Source organism: Catharus ustulatus, chromosome 3 (genome assembly GCF_009819885.2).
Source record: "Catharus ustulatus isolate bCatUst1 chromosome 3, bCatUst1.pri.v2, whole genome shotgun sequence".
Classification (NCBI taxonomy): Eukaryota; Metazoa; Chordata; class Aves; order Passeriformes; family Turdidae; genus Catharus; species Catharus ustulatus.
In genome coordinates, this window is record NC_046223.1 from 12,759,174 (window position 1) to 12,770,154 (window position 10,981).

Consider the following 10,981-nt stretch of genomic DNA (forward strand, 5'->3'; position numbering starts at 1 on the left):
CAAACCACCTAACCATCTGTGTCTTGCCACTTAGTTCAAGAGAAAGCTTCCTCTTCAGTGGAAGGAGAGTGAGAACACTCCCAGTGTTGTAAGTGGCTTACAGGACTTTCTAGCTGAATTCGTTTCTGTGGCTGCCAAACCCAGAGGGATGTGGAGTGGACCCCTGCTGGAAGTAGATCAGTGGAGAATGGGTATAGGATTGCTTTTTCAGTTGAGCAGCCAAATAAGAGGGAGGGAAATAATTCAGAAGACAGCCAAAATAAATATTATTTTCTTCTTCATTTGCTGTGTGTGTGGGGAAAAGCTCAACCCCCCACACTTGCATCAGATAAAATGTTGTTCATTCTGAAATGGTGCTTGTAAGCTTTCTAAGCTAGAAAGGAAAGCGAATGGTGTGCTGTTTACTCATTTTCTGTTATCCTGAAACACAGTAATAAAGGCACTCCTCCAAGAAGCTGGAGGAGGTTCATTTCCCATTCTGCCTGGCATGATCTGAATTTGCATCTCTCAACTCATCTCATCATCTCGTCTGTGAACACATACATCTGATTTAACTCAACTTGCTGCATTTCTCACCTGCTTGTTTTCTCTTTGGTCTTTGTTTTTCAGTTTGTGTTTTCCTTTCATTATTTCTTATACTTGTACCTATTTTTATTTTTAACAAAAAAATAAAAAAACCCTTGCAACTCTGAGAGCACACAGCCCACTGGGCTGGAGCTATGCACACATCTCTTGTGGTTGAAACAGTCAATGAGGAACATGCCATCTGTGAGCATGAAGCTTTCCTTTCTTGGCACTTCTTTTCAAACACACCACTGAAATTTCTGCTGTGAACAAAAATGCTAGATAACATTTCTAGTAAATTAGTTTTGTGTGACAGGACTCTGCGATTTTAGCAGACAGTTCCGCCATAACACTGCAAAAAATAACAGCCTGAGAAATCACAGAATGTACCAGAGTCAGAAAATGGCATTGGAACATTGCAATAATCAGATTTTCTTTAATAATTCAATTTTCCTTGCTGCATGTTTTTTAGAATTGCTTTTCTGAAAATGAGGAAATGACATACTGTTTGACCAAATTTTATTTACTCATTGTTCCCTGACACAGAAAAGTTTCACCGTGCTTCTGTGCAGCAGATGGACTCCAGTGTCACTGGGCAGCAGACCCTGCTTTGCTGACTTAGTACAGTATTTAATTATCCTACTGGGGAGAGGTTAAGATATTTTAAATATCTAAGTTGCAGCATTGAGGCTTCCACACTCAGCTGCTGTGAGCAGCCTTGGAGCAGGCATTCCCTCTGTCTGTGCCTCGTGCCCAGGAAAGGAGGGAAGGAATATGGAAATACACCCCAATTATGTAAGTTTGAAACTGAGCATCTGACTCAGCAGAAGGATTTCACTTGTCAGACCTGCTTCTTTTGTATAGAGAGAGAGAAGAAAGATGCTAAAGCTGCCTGAAATAGATCTTTTCATACAATTTTTATTACTTGGAGCTGATAAACAGAATTCATGGTTTCAGTCCACTACCCTCCAATAGGAGTAACAATTAGTGTTATTTGCTTACCACCATGCAGTCAAGTACAACCACATAATTGCAGAAAGAGGAGAAAAATGGCACAAAAAAATTCCCCAAATCTGGGAGAAATTTAAATCACATGGTTATGCTCATAGTTTGGAAGAACATGTTGTTATTAGGACATTTTTGTTTACTCTTCCTTTTGTGCCTTGTCTTTCTTACATCCTTTACAGTAATTTAAATTACATTATTAGTCCACTGTGGCAGAGAATGTGTCTCACAATGCTAAAGCATTACACTCCAGGGCTTTTGTTCCTTCTTTAGGGTTTAGTCTCAGCAGTTTAAGAAAGTAGTCCACTGATCACCCTCCTGTTGAAAGGTAGCACTAGCTCGGTTACAGAGTGATGGTGAAAATACCAGCATACCTGGACAAACTGAACTAGAAATTTTTTGTCAGCCTTTATTTTTTATTATTTTCAGTTTGTCCATGCTCTCCTCTAGACTGGGCAACACTTATTGCTCCTTGACACTCGCTACTCTGCATCAGACTCCAAATAACTCTGAGTGTAATTCTCTAAGTAAACTTGGTCTAGTGAGTACTTCTGAAAAAAAAAAAAAATCCTTTTCCTTTGATTCCAACTGAAAGACATTGTTTTTAAATGCTCCCATGCCAGGGGAAACCCAGCTGCAGTCACCAGAACTGAGTGCCAGATAAAATTGCGTTATCTGTGAAATCAGGTCGTAAGCATTCCAAACGGTCCCTGAAAAAGTACATGGCTGGAACATAACTGGCCCAAAGCTGTCTACACATCGCTCTTCTGCCCCTGCAGCACAGAAAGGCAGCTGCTCACCTCCCATGACAACGCTGCACTTTTCCTGAGGCAATGAAAAATACTCAGAGGAAAACAAGGCAGCTTTACCAGCGGAAGGAAGAGCTGAGAAGCTGCTCTGGGCACGGCCTGGGCTCTCTGAGTGGGAGGAAAGCAAAACCTGAGCACCTCCTGGCTAGCTGGGCACAGCCTGCTAGGGAGGCTGAGCCCCACGAGAAAATGAATCAATGGCTGTAAAACTGAAATCCTTATCACAACAAGTGAGGCACGAGGGGACAAAATCAGTCTGCTTTTGCAACTTTCATCTTGTCATTTTCCATTTTGCGTACTTTTGACTTTGCACGCTTTGTTCTTTTTCTTTGTTAAGTACAGGGTATGTGATTACCCTCTGTAGAAATGATAAAAAGGCAACCTGACGGGTTATTCTGTGGGATTTTTCAGATGTGAATGCAGCAGAGATACAGCTGATAAGAGCCACCACACTTGTTTGCACTAGTGCAGCCACAGCAAAGATAAAAATCTCAGTGTCTCGGCTTTTACCCAGGTATGAGGCCCCTCAGCGGGTGGTGGTTGTTTTTTTACCTTTATGGTTTCTTTGGTTACCAGCATTCCTGCTCGGATGGACAGCGTAACCGTAACCAGACAGTCCAGTCAGTACTTCCTCTCTCTGGGTCATACCACTTTTCTCTGCATAAACACTAAGACAACATTTGTTGCTCAAGACACTGGAGTGGTACTTTCACATCCCCATCTAGGGATGGCTTTGCTTCTTTGGAGCTGTAACTTAAAATCACTGCAGTTCTGAAATGTTTTCCTTTTGCTGGCAGGTCGCTGAATTGTTGGTGTATTTGGAAGAGGTGGATGCCTCCAGTGACCTATGGATGTGCTGCACACATCTGTGCCCTGTGCAAGGTCAAGTGCTCAGAAAGAAGCCCAGACAGCTTCGTTATCCTGCCTGGCTCAGGAAATGTGGACACAGAGCCATGAGGAGTGAGCAGGACATTGGAGTGATGGAGAGAAAAGAGGAGTGACCCACGTGGTTTGCAAGGGTAAGAGGCCCTGGCTGCCTGTCAGTGTAATGCTCTCAGGACTGCTCACACAAAATAACCCTGGGGCAGCTTGTCTTGGTGAGGAAGACAAAAGCCTTCCTGTCCCATGGACACAAACCGTGCCCTTAGCCAGTTCTGACCTTTGCTTACACCCTGAACTACCATCTAAGAGGACAGTTGTATCCAGACACACAGACTGTCCTCCCTATCTTAAAACAGCTGCTCCATTTTAAAGAGATTTTGGAAGCATTTATTTGTTCCTGAGTGTTGCGTCCCCAGAGAAGGAAGCAGTAACAATTCTGTACTTACATTAGGCAACAGTTCCTAAAAATTGTCAGTGCTCAATTAGTAAAGTAGGGGTTGCTTCTCAGAATCACCATTTCGGTAAGCACCTGTAAAGAAGAGCTACCAGAAAGGATGTGATTGACTAAAATAGTAATTTAATTGATGTCTGGTGGTTTGTGTTTTGCTCTTTAATGGTGAAAATTTAACTGAAGCATAAAGCTCATTGTCAAAGCAAGAAAATTTCTGGGAGCCAGGTGCTTTCCTATGAGTTTTTCCTATTTCTAATTTTGATCTCCTTTGTCTCTTTCTGTTCAGGATGGAGCAGCAGCACTGGACTACTTTGCCTGCTGTGGTAGGAACTCAGACTGGTGATGGATTTTGATCTGACAGGTATGCAAGGATGTCTACAGGGTGAGGCTGGGTACAGTACAGAGGTTTCCCCACTTCTGTGCTGGCTGGAGATGCACCACCCTAGAGCACAAACCTGTCTTTGCTTGGGTTCCCAGAGTGGTTTAGTGCACACAGCATGAATGCTTTGTAAGGCCAAAGCAGCTCTGCTTGCTGATGTCCTTGTGCTCAACGTGGTACATGAGGATTGGTTCTATTGATTAGTACTAAAATGTTGTCTCTGCCTATTTTTGCCTATTCCAAAGAAGGTTCTGCTGGCTAAAAACAAACATTTTGTACCATTCCACCTGGTTAGCTGCAATAGCCTTGATGCAAATCCCATGTGATTTCCCTATGGTATTACTTTTGCCACCTCCCTGCGCTCTCTGAGCTTGACACTAAGCACAAGGATTTTGACTGTAACAAAAGGGGGTAAGTTCACCAAGTATTGCTTCTCAAGGAGCAAAAATTAAAATAAAATAAAATAAAATAAAATAAAATAAAATAAAATAAAATAAAATAAAATAAAATAATTCCTACTTGTGCTTTGCCCTAGCTGGCAGCATCTAAACCCATGACAATGACGTGGCTGCTGCTGGCAACCACAGCTGACAGCTCTGTGGTGGGAGTGGAGGATCAGGTTCTGTGAATTAGTGGAAGGTATCTCTGTGCCCTCAGCTTTCTCTCTTGCAATTGCAACAAAATTCACCACCTGAGCTATGCAGGACTACTCATTCACCATCTCCCTGCCTGAGGAAGTGCTGTTTATACAAATAAGGGCTGTGGAGCATCTTTGCTGCCCTTTCAGAGCTCCAGTGACTTGGCTAGGAAGTTGCACTTGATGAAGCATGTCCCTAAGGTGCCATTGACACACTTACTTGGGTGACACTTCAGCTTTTCACACTCCAGGAGCATTCATGCATTGTCCAGCTGCTGCCACATATTTAGACAGGCTACCTGCCATATGGTGATCTAAGATAAGCCCTTTTTATCATATATGGGAGAGCAAACTTTTGAGCTTTTTTTTTTTAATCTTACAATGTCTTTGCTGGAGAAGAGTTGCTGCTGAGAAGAGTCATTATTATGCCAGCAAGAATACTTGTCCAGCACAAACTAGTTTCTCCAGTAAAGAAAAGTTTTTGCAGCATCCCTGAATTTTTAACATAGCTACAACTTTTGCTCTTAGTCTAACAAGGCTTCCTAAAGTACGTGTTCTAAGTTACTAGCAGCTCATTGCAAATGCCAAATGTCAAATAATTAATAACAAAATTGACTCCCAAATTAAAGAAAAATTAGTGATCAAAAAATATTCTCATTAATCATTCTGTAGACCAGTAGAAATCAAAAGTCATGAATTAGCTCTGCCCTGTTCCTCCCCTAAACCATGGCTTAAAAATCAGGCGTCACATTTTTGTGGTTAGATCAGTCTGAATTATTTTGTTCATTTTGTGGTAACTTGAGTCTGTATCTCATAGCTGGATCGTGTTTTCAATTGTGATTTGAAGTCCCCACAACAGCTGTAAATTTCCTGTTTAAGAAAAGCCAAGATTCTCCCACATCTGATCCATTGTGAATAAAGAAATGAATTTTGTTACTTTGCTAAAAGTGCAGGTGTTGGGCACTGTGCATACAGGTGGTATGTTTCAAAGACAGACAATAATCTACAGAATCAACTGTAGAATCTACTGGACTGATTGTCAAATTTTATCTTCACATGTTTTTGAGTTACTTTTTTATTTCCTAAAGCATCTTGCCAGATAAATACTCTTTTTTCCCCTCTTGCATTTTGGATTTTGCATCTTAAATATTGTTTCTACTGCTTTGCTTCAGGGGCAGTTTTAAGTTCTTGGTACACCACAATCCACCAGGACTGAAGCTAAATTTTCTGATACAAAAATAGAAAACAGGCTGAGAGGTTTGTAACAAGGCCATAGGAAGCCCAGCTTTAGTTGCAGCACTATTGTGAAATTCAAGCCTCAAACAGAAGAAACAGGTGGGCATGGCAAAGAATTCTTTATCCAGCATTGCCTGGGAGGAGTGAGGATGTTCATGTAGCTCTTGGTACAGCACTGTGCTTCAGCTGCAGAGCTGTGCAGGCACAAAACCTGTGTGTGTGCGATGTCTAAACTGGGGAGGGGCTGGGGGTAGATCTGCACAGCTACACGTGGGAAGTTCTTATCACCTGCTGCCTGCAAGCCCAGCACATCCCCCTCACACATGAAGGCCCAGTTTTGCCCTGCGGTTTCCCCAAACACCCCCCTCCCTGCATCTCTGTGTAGCTGTTGCTTGAACAGGAACTGTTTTGCCTTCACAGCCTTCAGCAGATGATGCTCTAATCTCCCTTTGGCATCTCCCTGCCAATTGTCAATGCAGCCATGTGCACATCTGAGAGCAAATTTTCTAGGACAGCACTCGGAGGTAAAATGCTTTCCCTATTTGTTTTCTCTCTGCTTTCATCCCAGCTTCTCCTGCTCCCTCATCTGACCCCTTTTTTATATCCTCGCCACCCTTTGCTGGTCTCTGACAGCAAAACCAAGCTGGTACTTGTTGCTGGTGCTGAAACCCTTATATAGGTCAACCCCTGTGAGTCAAGAGTCTGAGCTGCAGTCAACCTGCACCTGCTTCATGATGCAGGAGGATAATCGGGCTTATCACTTCTTGTGCCACTTGCCCCTGCCTCTCTTCTGCTTCCTTGACAGATCCAGAAGTGCCATGTTGTGCCAGAAATCCCTGGTTTCTCAGTCCAGGAGCCCAAAGCAGCTGAAAGACCTTCCCAGAGCCATGAGCACGGGGCTTGTCCTACTGCTGGGAAATGCTTCTGCATGGTGTTCTTTCAAGCAGACATCCAGAGCTGCACTTTAAAATGTCACTCAGAAACGTTCTGTGCCTGCAGACAGAAGGGGGGAGGTGGTGTCTGCCAGCTGTTGGGTTGCTCTGAAAGGCTGTTTTGTCCACTGTGAAACCCCCTTGCCCTCTCCAGAGATGCAGGTCCCTAAAGGAGTTACCACACCAGAGAGAAAAATGTTCACCAATGCAGAGCTGCCTTCCTTGTCACGTTCCTGCTTGGCTTGTTTAGGCATTTTTGAAGCTCCTCTGAACCCCCACCCAGTGTTTTGTAGGGGCCTTAACACCGAAAATCAGTCTCATCATGAGCCTCAGTCCTTCTCCTACCAGCTTTCAGTAACAGTACATGGAAAGCAAATCCAAATCTTTGCCACACCAGAAACCAGAGCTGCAAAGCTGTCCTATTGTTTCATAGCCTACTTTTATTTTTGAGCCTTCAGACCTGTGGCACGTCCTCTGCAAAGGTTAAATTCAAAATTAACTGCACAAGGCGGGAAAGGAGGAAAGTCTGTCTTTCGGCATACTTGAGAGTCCCCAAACCCCTCCAAAACAAAATGGAAGTGTCTCTGGTTCAAGGCAGCCTACACGGCAGCGAGCTGCAGGAGTTGTAAGCTATTATTTTAGTTCCCAAGAAAAGTAATTACTATAGCAACCAACACATCGCTCTTTGGCTGCTGCCGAGACACAAACAACTTGCACACAAAGGCACATCAGAAACGTGCTGTGCAAAATGTGCTCGGGTAGCTCTGTGTTTTCGAGAGCTCTGCAAAATGTGCGTAACAGGCTTCTGAGAAATGACTGCCAGAATAACAGCAAGCAATTGTGCTGTGCCACGATCCCAAAATAACCTAATCAATGGCTCAGTAGCTCAGTATATTTGCCCCTGAAGAGATGAAGAGATGAAGCAAAAAAAAAAAAAAAAAAAAAAAAAGAAAGCAGCAGAGGCTCCATTTTAAGCCTATGTGCCGGGAAGTTCCCAGCAGAGCTGAAGATACATTCAATAAACAGACAATGAAATGGTGAGGGAACGTCTCTGCTTTTGTTCTGCCGCTGATTCCAATTCCCTGCAGGCTTCACGTGCCAGCTCATCCCCTCAGGCTTATACAGAGAGTGTTGGAAACAGGGATTTAATTACAGCCTTGTAATGCTGGAGGGTGTAAGAAGCAATGTCTGCATTCTTTTCTGTGTCTGTGCAGCAGCCAGCCCCCACAGACCACATCTCCAGCTGCAGTGCTGGGCACATCACTGCTGCTGTTGCTGAACGAGAAAGTTTCTTGAGCAATAGCAAACTGTAACCATTGGCCATTGCTTAAGTATTACAGCCTTTGGAATGTCTCTGTCACGTTCAAATTAAAATACCACTGGGTGTGATAACAGCTTAAGAGCTCCTGGCCTCTGCCTTTAAAGCTGTACCACTTCATGGTGCTGAGATAAACACCCTGGGTTCCCCAAAACAAGAAATCTGGTCCAAGCAACCTGGTCCAGGAGTTTTGTCCGAAGTTTCCCCACAGGACACACACGTCACCTGTCTAAAGGAGGGTGAGCAGCATTAACTTCACTCTCCTGCTCCATTGCAGAAAACAGCTGTGTTGCAAATGGAGATTATGGGTCTCGGTAACTCAGAGCAGAGTTGGATCCTATAAGTGAGCAGAACACATCCCTTCAGAAACTTGAATTGCCCTTTAAAATTAATTTCTTTATCAGTTGAGTCCTCAAGTCTTGCTCTCTGTCCAGAATAAACTGAAAATCATAGCTGGATTTAACACAAAGGCAAAAGGAAGGAATTAAATGTTTTGATGTAATTTATTGAAGAAGTGCCTTATGACCAAATAAGATCTCGCAGAGACAGAGTTTTGGTTCATTATAGCCTTTTAAGCAAAGTTACTGTATTTTGGATTAAAGAAAACCATCGGAGGGGAAAAAGCAAAGTATTTTGAAAAAGGCAAATATCTTTTTCCATTCATCAACCAGTGGAATCCATGCCATTGTTTCTTTTATCTCTTGGTTCTAGTCTTATCTACCAGCAGACTCACAGCTTGTTTGCTTGTTTGTAAAGACAAATCCAACGTTCCTCTCCCTTGGAATTTCTGAGCTTCTGAGCCCAGGGAAATAAATTTTGCTCTGTAATTTTTCTCATAACAACTTTATTTTGTCATAGGAGTTGACTGTATGTTAAATGGCTCCCTCCAAAAAAAAAAAAGAAAAAAAAAAGAAAACAAACAACAAAAAAATGATTTTTCACAGTGTGCCCTTTTACCAGCTTTGTGTTGGGGGAAAGACAGGACCACTCACAGACTGACTTCTAGTTTGCCTTTTGTACTGAACAGAAATATCTTGCCTGGTGTGGAGCTGAGACCAGTGGGACCAGGCACATAACCTGCATTCATGTCACACTTTTTCTATACCTGCTGTGACAGAGCAGATAAATCCTTGTTCCTCACAAACATTTTGCATTGTGGCTTGGGTAAGGCTGCTGCATTTTCAGTGAGAGAGGGCAGATGAGTAGAGAACTGGTGCACTGCCCAGCTACTGTGCAGAGCTGCAAGGCAGAGAAGTGAAACCGAAGTCTCAGAGATGAGTAACGAGCTCTTCTGAGCACTCCCAGCCTGTGGAAGTGCCCTGCTGCCAATGCATGCCAGTGTGTTCATGCCCAGTGCTGCAGTTTTCTTCTGGAAAGAGAGAGGAGAAAATGAAAGGAGCTTGCATTTGGCTATTGGTCTAAGCAAAACTCAGTGCCACAGTGAACACAGCCCCAAAACCTCACTTTCTTAAAAATAAGAATGACTAAAGAGCAAATCCAGTGTGGTGAGATGTTGAACATGACTTGCTTCTATCCTACTCTCCCCTTTGCCCACCTCACCCATTCAACAGCAGAGCAGAGGGGCAGGTTGCATGCAAAGGTGAGCCATGAGAAATCCTCAAAGTCATAAAGCAGGACTCTTGGAATTCCTTGCTCAGATCCTGAAGCTGACTTTGCTCCTTACTGTTTCCTGCAGGATTTAGGCTTGTGCAAGCTGGTGTCTTTTCTAGTTTATCTGCCAGCTTGAAAATCATGTGGCTGGTTCACAAACACATTTATCTCTGGTATTGCTTTTGCAATCACACAGCCTTAGATGGCCACTGGGATTCGAGTGGTCTTGCTTCTGTGAAGGGAGGTGAGAAAATCAGTGTTCATGACTGCTACCTCAGACAAAGTGTTGGATCTGGACCTTCTCTGTTGTGAATCAGAAAGAACAGTAATTTCATGATTACAAGCCACACCATTTTGACTAAAATTTTGGTCCGAACCCAAAGTGCAGCTTATAATCAGGTGCGGCTTATATATGGACAAAGAACAAAAAGTTGCTGTTTTAGTTTGGAGGACAGGTGTCTGCTGAGAAAGGCAGGAGCTTCTCTTTGAAATGGAGAATGTAAACCCCCTCCCTCCAAATTATTATAATTTTGAAATCAAGGGGCTTTCAGGCAAAAATATGGGAATTAGGAATAACAGTTCTTTTCTAGGGAAATTAAAATAGAAATACAGTACTACAAAGAAACAAACTCCAAACCCTGACAAAGTCAGAGTACAACCTGACACCCTGTCAGGCAGGGTGTTGATAGCAGTCCCATTAAATGTTGGCTGCATCCTCCTGCAGTGACAGATGTGATTCAGTTGAAGCAGTGCTCCTGTACAAGGTGCAGTTTCCCTCCGGAGGTCCAATGGTGATGTGGAGAAATCCGGTTTTCCTCTGGAGTCCAGTGGAGAAAGGGGCTCCCTTAGTGTCCCAAAACCTCTGTTTTTATCTGGTAAGAAATGTTGGGCTCTTCCCCCTGGCTGGAGCAACTTCCAATGGGATGCAGTAATTTTCTCAGTCACACAGTAGGACTCAATGGGCCATTATCAGGAAATAACTCGCTGGAGGAAGGATGGGTTGTGAAAAGATAAAGAACAATGCCCTGCCTGGTTTCAATGGATGGCCCATTAGCAGAATATCTGCTGTTGAGATAAGGATCACTGCCCCACCCTCAACAGATGGTGATAGAACAGATATCTTTTATCACACTCTGTATTATGACGTATTATAATCA

At 43.3% G+C, this 10,981-nt stretch overlaps 1 long non-coding RNA gene across 1 annotated transcript; it reads left to right on the forward strand.

Annotated features, from left to right (window-relative positions):
- Positions 1-1,118: 1,118 nt before the first annotated feature.
- LOC116993759 lies at positions 1,119-7,831 on the forward strand. The gene is made up of 5 exons (XR_004417354.1): positions 1,119-2,892; positions 3,176-3,397; positions 3,998-4,072; positions 6,384-6,487; positions 6,769-7,831. It is a non-coding gene; the product is annotated as an uncharacterized LOC116993759 (long non-coding RNA).
- The last annotated feature ends 3,150 nt before the right edge of the window (positions 7,832-10,981 follow it).